This window comes from Numida meleagris, chromosome 3 (assembly GCF_002078875.1).
Source record: "Numida meleagris isolate 19003 breed g44 Domestic line chromosome 3, NumMel1.0, whole genome shotgun sequence".
NCBI classification, from domain to species: Eukaryota; Metazoa; Chordata; class Aves; order Galliformes; family Numididae; genus Numida; species Numida meleagris.
In genome coordinates, this window is record NC_034411.1 from 49,180,996 (window position 1) to 49,190,096 (window position 9,101).

General features: G+C 42.7%; 1 protein-coding gene across 5 annotated transcripts in view; it reads left to right on the top strand.

The window, feature by feature from the left end:
* Positions 1-4,501, top strand: part of MTHFD1L (methylenetetrahydrofolate dehydrogenase (NADP+ dependent) 1-like) — a 148,499-nt gene extending 143,998 nt beyond the window's left edge. For all 5 annotated transcript variants that reach the window (XM_021390181.1, XM_021390183.1, XM_021390185.1 and 2 more), the window contains one exon: positions 1,603-4,501. The gene's annotated coding sequence lies outside the window, so the exon portion shown is untranslated. The remainder of the gene's footprint in view (positions 1-1,602) is intronic.

Here is a 9,101-nt window from a genome sequence, read left to right on the forward strand (position 1 = left end):
GAGTTTGTTTCTACAGTGTCAGATTGAGGAATTTTTTTCTTCCACTTAATCTGAATTCTTTTCTTGGGGTTTTAGTGTACAATGTAACATTTCTAGTAATAAGATATCGTACCAACTCGTTAGAAATTATTCAAATCTTTCAGATGTGGAAATTGAAATATATTTAGAGATTAGTGTAAGAGCTGCAGATACTTCACTATAAACTCCAGCGGAGCTGAGAAAGGTTGTGTCAGAGTGTAGTTCGTATCCTTCCCTACAATGTATACCTTCAAGGGACTTGTGAAAGAGTTACAGATAAACATTCCTGCTGTTGGGTGACAGCGTGCTGCTCTTCTTGCACCGACACACTAGGTACCATCAGCCCCTCTGATTTTTCTCCACCTCTTCACAGTGTCATGGAAGCAGATGACTCTTGACACCCAAAAAAGTTGCAAAGTACCAGTCATGAATATACTCTTCTATAAAGTCATATGAGCAAAAACTTTGTCCAAAAAGTCAGCTTGATGTTTTTCTGTTGACAATTAGTGAATGCATATATGATCTGTAGGGTAAACATGCTCTATTAAAAAATAAAATAAAATATTTGAATATCTGGGAATGAGCTTGAAGAAATCTGGGTAGTTCTTTGCCCCTGGCCATTGCCCTGTTTATCCTTTACTGCCTGGCTTACGCTATGTGGAAAGTTGAAATCGTTTCTTTGAGAGCCATCTGTAGATAGCTCCAGTCAGAATGCGAGTTACTTAAATGGAGACAAGTCTGCCAGGAGGATGAACTATTAAAAATATATATACTATATATATTATCTGTACAGAGAGGGGAATTTATGAACCTGACCCTCTCTGCAAAATCACAGTCCAATCTCAGCTAAGGACCCCTGTGAGCTCTAAAGCTCCCCCTAGTGCAGCAGCAGATGCCTCTCTTTCTGTGCCAGCACCGCTTTGGGTGTCTGGGTTGACGAAGGAGGTGGTGGTTTTCCTCAGTTGGCCGTGTCTTAGTAAGGCCATGGCTGTCCGTGTGTGCAGAAATATTCCTGCACTTGTCTCTTCTTCATTGGCAGAGCATCAGCATGATTGCAATACACAGCACAGGTATTTTTCCAACCTCAGAGCTCTGACTGTCAGCATCTGCATGGCCGTAAAGCTTGAGGGGAGGGCACCAATACTGGTAACATGAAATTGGAAAGTATTTGTTGTGTGCTTTCATCTTAATTCATCCAGATGTAGATAGGAGCCGTTTGAAGGCTTTTTCTTTGTATCCACAAGATTAATTCTATGAAACAAAAAAACCAAGTTGCTTTATTGTCATTCCACAGTACTGAACCTCAGGATGTCAGTTAGCAGCAGTTACTGCTATAATGTAGTGCTTGAAGTCCATATCAGATGAGAATGGAGTTCAGATCTCTGTTTTCCTCCCAGCAGGGATACAGAGATCATAAACAGAAGGTGCATGTGACATAAATAAGCATTCCTGTTTATTATGGTTACGGCAAAAATATCCGATTTTGCTAAAACACTTCCAGTACATTTGAGACTATTTCTATTTCATTTCTTCTTTGAGGATTTCTTGTTTCAACCTATAACTTTGTTGTCTTTCTCATTTCAGAAGCATGGAAATTAAGAACTGCAGCTTCCCCGTTTCCTGCAAATAAGAGACAAAAGTGAATTTGAAATATTCCTGTTATGTGTCCCTGGAAGAATGTCAAGATAGACCAAAGAGCAAAAGTTTACTCTTTCTTCAAACTAGTTTTTATGATGAAATATAGCTGTAAGGTTTTTGTTGTTTTGTTTGTTTGGTTTTTTATTAAGAAAAAAGCTAAAGCTAATGTTTCTCCCCGTAGTGCAAAAAGTCCTCTGCTGGGTCTTGTACTTGTTTGTGGATAAAATGACATGGAAAAAGCAGAATTTTTCTCTTTAGAGTTTTCATCTTTTCTCAGAGGAGTTAACAAAAGTATTTCCCTTATCCTTGGCTATCTAAAAACTTACGCAAACATTATTATTCTCTGTGACTGAGCCTGTTCCTCTCAGAAAAATATACTTTGGCTCCTGGCATTCAGGAGCAGAAGCTGCACACAGATTAACTGCGCATTTTTGAGTTATCATCAAGTGTTGCTCTGGATGCATTTGGGCAACAGCCAAGCTTCAAGCAAGGAAGATTCTAAGTGGGGAAAGAACAGAGCATGCATTCTGTGAAGGGTTTTTAGTATATAATTTGTTTCCTTCATGGACGAAGATCTTTTGAAACACTTCACCCATCGCTGTCTCACATCCATAGGTCTCTTCATATCTCTGAGGCTGTCCAGCTGGTGATGTGCTTGTTGTGGGGAAGCTGGCTGTGAATGCTGGTTGTTCAGAGAGGCTCTGTCTGAAGCCCTGTTTTGCTCCTCTTTGTGGCTAATGCAGCCTCCCACTGTGCTGGCTCCTGACCAGTCCTGTCGCTGGTGGCATTCGACACCCAGGAACAAGAGAGGAATGGCCATCAAGCCAGGATGCAACAGGAAATAACTATGTTGTGCAGTTTTTAACCACCTTGTAAAGCTGGAGTGCGTTTTATATTTAAAGCAGATATTCAAACAACTTAAATCCTCAACGGTGTGCTTTAGTTTACCTCCAGTTTCTCAAATCTGCAGCAAAATGTGCCTTAAGCATATGATACTGCGTTTAGCTTTTCAGGCTGCTTCTCCTCAGGAAACTCTCACTGACTCTCACTGTTGGTTCCCTCAATAACAAAAAAATGCAACAGGACAAAAGGTCTAATCAAGACAATGGGACATGGTTTTTTTTTTAGGTAAAAAGCAGTGAAATAATGATGAGAGAGTTTATTTTCCTGGTGACGTTTTCCATCCTGTTGCTTTGCTCTGCTTACGCACATCTGTATGGTATGGGCTTATACAATGTAGTTTTGGTTCCTTTTTGCACAGCTACGCTTGGAGACAGAGTTGCAGCACAGTTCCTGGGGTAACTGAGGGTCCTGTTTTGGTTTTTAAAATCACGATTCATTATTTATAAACCCAAAACCATAATTATGGACAGAAGAACAAACTGGGGGTAATTAAAGTAATTGTCTGTGCCTTCCCTGGAGTAGCACGGAAATGTCTGCTGACTGCGTTTCAGAACCTATTCATAGCACTGTCTCCCAGTGCCAGGGGATCACTGTGATGATAAACTTCATGAAAAATAAAGCTGCCTGATCCTTTAGCCTGATTAGATGATAGAGCTCATAATGTCCTAGACTGTGGATGCTTTAATTACATTGAGGCAGGACAAATGTGCTAAGTAGAAAGCAAGATTCACATACGGATTTCACAGCTCCTCTGGACAGAGAGTTCTGGTATTTTCTATTAAATTGTGCCTCAGAATACAACCCCACTATTGATATATATGTTGTAATGTAGTCCTATGCACACTCAGTAGTATAGCCTAGAAAAACCCCAAAGACTTTTGGAAGAAAATGAGAGAGGTTTCCAGGCATAGTTTTTCTGTATTTCCTATAGTTATTTAAAGCCTTGTGAGGTTTTCCCTCTGTCTCACCCAGCAAAATTCAGAAAACCATAAGTGTGCCTTCCTTGGGTTCACTGTGGTCACCTCACTGGTGTGTGGGAGTGTCTCCATGCAGTGTGGGACACAAAGCCTGGCACTGGCTGTCCACACAGACAGTGGGTGTCTGGGGGACAGGTTGTGTAAGCCATTTATTTCAAGCTGCTGCTCAATACCCACACACTTTCTCTATTGCAGTCTCCATGCTGTCCCCTCAGGCCGTTCATGCTGGGACTGCTTTTCTGACCCATCCGTCTCTCCCTAAAACACCATTCCAGCTCTATTCGTTAACAAACATCCTGCAATTTTTCTACTGTCACGTGCGCAGGATTTGTTATGCTGTTTTGATAGCTTCAATAATTGAAGGAAAGCTGGAATGGCTCTTTTTTGTTTTGTCCTAGCCTTTTCCCCCCACCTAGTTCACTATCTGCAAAATCCCTTGAGCTGTTCCATTTTTGGCTCTTCATTTTATATTTTAGCAGAGGATTTGTTAGGAGTAATTCACAGTGGCCTGTAGGTTCTGTATTGTAATCCACAGAGACTGAGCTATTGGCCATCTGCAGTGCCTTCCCCTGGGCCACCCAACTACTGGGGCCAAATGCCTTCATCGAGGAGGGCTTAAAATGAGATCTTTGCAAGGTAAGTGGTACTGCTCAGTGCATTGCTTGTTGCTGCACAGCTGAGTCTGCAGATGTGAGGCTCCTGCCTTGCACTGGTTCTGGGCAATTTTGCAGCTTTGTGAGGCTTCTTGTGCTGAGCCCTGCATTTGCTAAAGCATGTAAAAAAACATCTGGTTGTTTACTATCAGGTCTGATTTTAGTAATAACTGAATAATATGCTGTTGCTACTTCAGAAAATAAACTCGCTGAAACAGACCACTTACAGCAGATTTGGTCGATATTTAAAAATCCCAAACTCTGTGTTTTCAGTTGCTGTAAACATCAAAATAAAGCGTATGTGTATGCTGATGTTCAGTTTGCAGAAGTGGGTCCTTTCTTAAGTCTGAATTCATCAGCCTCTATTATTTAATATTGTTCCCTTCTTATCCACTATCCAATCTATTTAAATAGTGACCTATCCTTCTCTGCTAAGCCACCAAGTCTTGCCGTGTCCCCACCTCCAGCTGAACACAGTCAAGGCAGGAGGGAGCTCAGTATCATGATGGTTGAATGCCAGGAGTGAGCAAGGCATGGGGCTCCCTCATGGCTCCCTCCATGCCTGGGGCTGTTGGCAGGAACTGTCCTTGGAAGCCAGGAAGGCTCTGCGGTTATGGCCACAAGGGGCTGTGCACAGGAGGGCTACCCTCCCCATCTTCTCTCTCAGTGCGGCCCTTTTGAAGTTAGTTTGTGTTCAGAGGGAAGGACACACCAGATTAACATCCTGTCCTGGTCTCAAAATATCTAGCTATTGCCTTTGGTCCTTGGTGTGAAAGACTGGATCAGAAACAAGGGTCAGTTGGACGCTTTCCACTTCTCAGCTGGCAGCTGGATTTATGTGAAGCAATATCAGGTACAGGAATGTGCACCCATGCGCTTCTTGGGATGGGATTGAAATACAAGAAATGTAAAAGTTTCCGGAACTGTAGGTGTTAACTTGGCTGAATCATAACACAGCAGCAAGCAGCCTAGGAACAGGAAGAAATAAAATGGGGAAGCAAGATGGACTGGAGGAGGTGGAAAGAAATCAAGCATTTCAGGCATGTTCTGGACATTGCTCCTGCTTGCTAAATAATAAGATGAAGTCATTTGGACTAGTACTGGGTTTTTAACTTATCTCATAGCTAGGTTTTGAAGAAGCTTTTCAGTTTCTCTACAGTGTTTCAGCAAGGAACTTTCTCCAACATTAGGAATCTCAAGCACGAGGCTTGCACTCCAGCAGCACTTAAGTCTGCCCTGCTGGTGGGTACCCAGCCAGGCACATCGGGGGCTGGAGCAGGCGTCACAATCCCTTTTAATGTCCAGTTTTTCATAGATGGATACTCTTTTCAGAAAATATCTCAGAGATAAATTTGAAAGCCAAGCTAGGACCCCTGCTTGAAAGGAAATGGAAACACTGGAAGCCGCTTCAAGCATTTGTCCCAAGAGTAGGACAGCTGCACTGTGCTTGTTTGTGCACCCTGGGTATAAGAACTGAGTGTTTAAGTAAAGTAAGCTAAATGCAAATATTTCCCAAGTGCAGTTATAGTAATAGTTCCCTGCTCCATGCTCTTGTATTACACGTACACAAGCATGCGCGAGGGAATATGTATGCATGCCATTTTTATGTAAAGCTTTAAATATTTACTTCCCAAGTAAACCTTTTGACTTGAAACATTTGAGCAATTGTTGGAAAAGCCAGACCACTACCTGCCAGCATAGGCTTGGCTGGACAAGGCCCTGAAGAACCTCCCCAAATATTTGCTATGAGATCAGAGCAGGTGAGCTCCAGGTCTCATCCCAGGCAAACTGTTCTGTACATCCTTGAACTGTTGGTAGGAAGAGTTAGCAATGGGGAAGCTCACAGAGCTGCAATACACATGTATAGAGAAGGTAAGAACTTTTGTTTGCAGAGCAGAGTACTAACAGTAATGAGGATGGATAAAATACACGTCGCATTCTCTTTTTTAGCATCAGTATCTAGTAACAAAGGTAATTAGGTTCTTAAAGCCAAAGAAGACATTCAGCTTTTCAGGACATGGTCTATTGGTATCCCATAACACAGCACCTGCATGTTCCCATGACATACACAGTGAATATTCTTCAGAAAAATGACTTATGACTGTGTTTATACTGTGTACGTATTATATAGATGACATGTAACTATGCTGCTATATGAATTCCAGGATGTTTCCTTCCAGTTTCATTTCTGCCAAAAGGCTTGAGGGGAAATCTGAGAAGGGAGAGGAAAGCCTGATGGATGACTTGTGGCAGCAGACCAGCTCCTGCACAGCTTTTGGTCAGTCAACAACTCTGCAAGGAGACAACGTCCCTGTATTTGCCAGTTTCTCAGTTATGCTATTGCACACATTCCCACCCAGCTCATCTGGAGCACGTACCACCTTTGTGTGTCCACTGCAGTCAAAAGAGCTGTATTCCCTGCCTGTCTTTTCAGGTGTTTGAGGTAAGTGAACTCCCACTGACTGCATCAGGTGAGGAAGCACCGACACCAGCAGACTGCAGCCCAGAGTGTGACACTACAGGTATTTGTCAGCAGTAGGGCTGGAAGAGACTTCCTGACGCCATCCATTCTATCTTGCAGCATCTGAAAACCTCAGGACCTGACAACTGTTTGCATGGCTACAGCGGGCTTTTTGGAAAGAAAACCTCCTGCCTGCAGCAGAGAGTTGCCAAAATAGAGCTTGAGGCAGATGGCTGCTGGGGCAGTGGCCTCTCTAGCCAACATGGCTGAGACTACAAGCAAGTGTAAGCACATGGTCTTAGTTTGCAGAGAAATACTCAATATGTTGTAAGATAAGGTCCCATCAAATCAATTTATATCTCTGTGAATGGATTCTTACCCCACAAATCTCTAACACTTGAGTTTTAGCACTGTTGCCCTGGTTTTATCTGTATTCATACATTGAATACATACATTCATAATACATATCATGCGACAGGCTGCTGGGATGACAAAGTGAACCTGCAGGGCTACATCCAAACATTCATAGATATAAGCCTGGATGTACAAGAACAATTTGGCTTGCATACTTGGGAAAGCATGTATGAGGAGGGTCTTCCCCATCCGTAACTTCTGTGACACTGCCACCATACCTAGATGCAGGGAGAGACCCACTGGAATAAGCATCCCTTACTTAGTGCATCTGAAATGGAAGCCTTCCAAATAACCACTTACACTTGAATGCAAACTTGAATCTTAAATTTAGCAGTATTGCACCTTTTTACCTCAAATTTCACATTGCTTCAACAAGCTTGACCTGAGCCTGAACAGCTACAGAAATATTTACATCCATTCCCAGTAGTGAGATCAAGAAAAGCCTCACCTGTGTCTCCAAACTTGTGTTTCGGGGCTGTTCAAATGCGATCAGCTTTGGAGCTGGTTAGACTGAGACTCCTCACTGCAGAGTTTCTCTGCCATGCCATGGTGTTACCAAGCCCCCAGGTGCCCAGAGAACCCTCCCTGCAGCATTGTGCTCTACAGACAGAGCAAATCCTACTCCTCAAAGTCCACCACGCTCTGAAGATGTAGGATGCCAGGTATGTGCAGAGGCATCTCACCAAGTGAACAGATGACAACTCATGTTTACAAAGGTACAGCTACCGACACAAACTGGCTCAGCAGTTCTGCTTTGTGAAGCCTCATATTAGCAGGTTTACATTTGGGCTTTCCCTCATATCTAAGGAGTAATTATGAAGTTGTGCCAGAAGCCTGTAGGTGTTAAGCTGGCATGTAGGGACGATTTCCCCTCCCCACATCCCCCAGGAACCACTTGCTTTTGCATCCCAATATCCGCTGTGAATAATGTCAAGATTAAGGAAAGATTAAGGAAATGTCACTGGAAAAACACTAGCAAGCTAAATATCTACTTCATTACTACAAATTGAGCTACTTTCCCACTTCAGTCAGACATAGATTCAACAAGTATTATATTTTACCTGTTGTTCTTCATATTATAGTTACATGATTAAATGTTATACGATTGCTAAAAGTGAAAGTCATTCTCGCAACGGAAAAAAAAATGGTTACAGTCAGTCCCTTCTGCCTCCTCCTTTGGATGCCTATGCAACGTTTCAGATCCATCTTCTAGTAAATTAACATTGAAGTCACTTCAGATATTTTTTTTTTCTGATAGATATGAGGATTCCAGTATAGACTCTTCAGATTAGAAGTCCACATTTATTCTAATAATATTGTAATTTTAGAATTATTTTAACAAGATCTGTTGTGATAGGATAAGGGGAAATGGTTTCAAACTAAAAGAGAGGAGATATAGATTGGATATAAGGAAGAGGTTTTTTACAGTGAGGATGGTGAGGCACTGGAACAGGTTGCCCAGAGAGGTGGTGGATGTCCCATCCTTGGAGACATTCAAGGTCAGACTGGATGGGGCTCTGAGCAACCTGATCCAACTGTAGGTGTCCCTGTTCACTGCAGGGGAGTTGGAGTAGATGGCCTCTAATGGTCCATTCCAACCCAATCAATTCTATGGTTCTATGATTTTAAGTATTTACACATATAATTCCTTCAGATATGGTACAGATGCTGCCACTAAACACAACATGTATGTAGAAACATGCAGGAAAGAAAGGCTGTCTGGATGTCACCAAGCACTACCATGTGCTCAGAGTTTTCCTTGCTAGTAAGCTAAATGTCTTCAAATACAGTCAAACTTTCACAAGGAGCAAGGTCACACAGCATAAGGACTCATCAACTCTGAGCAAGAGGGCTCGCTCCCTCCCTCACATGAAGGACTGCTGAAAAACCAAAGACTTGCTGTGGAGGTGCGGGTGCCAGAATCAACACAGGCCAATAAACCAGCTGCTCCAGTGTGACCACAGCAGTGTTACAGCTGTCTCCCTGCCACTTTTCTAAGACACAGGAATGGAAAGGGGAAGGGGAAGGGGAAGGGGA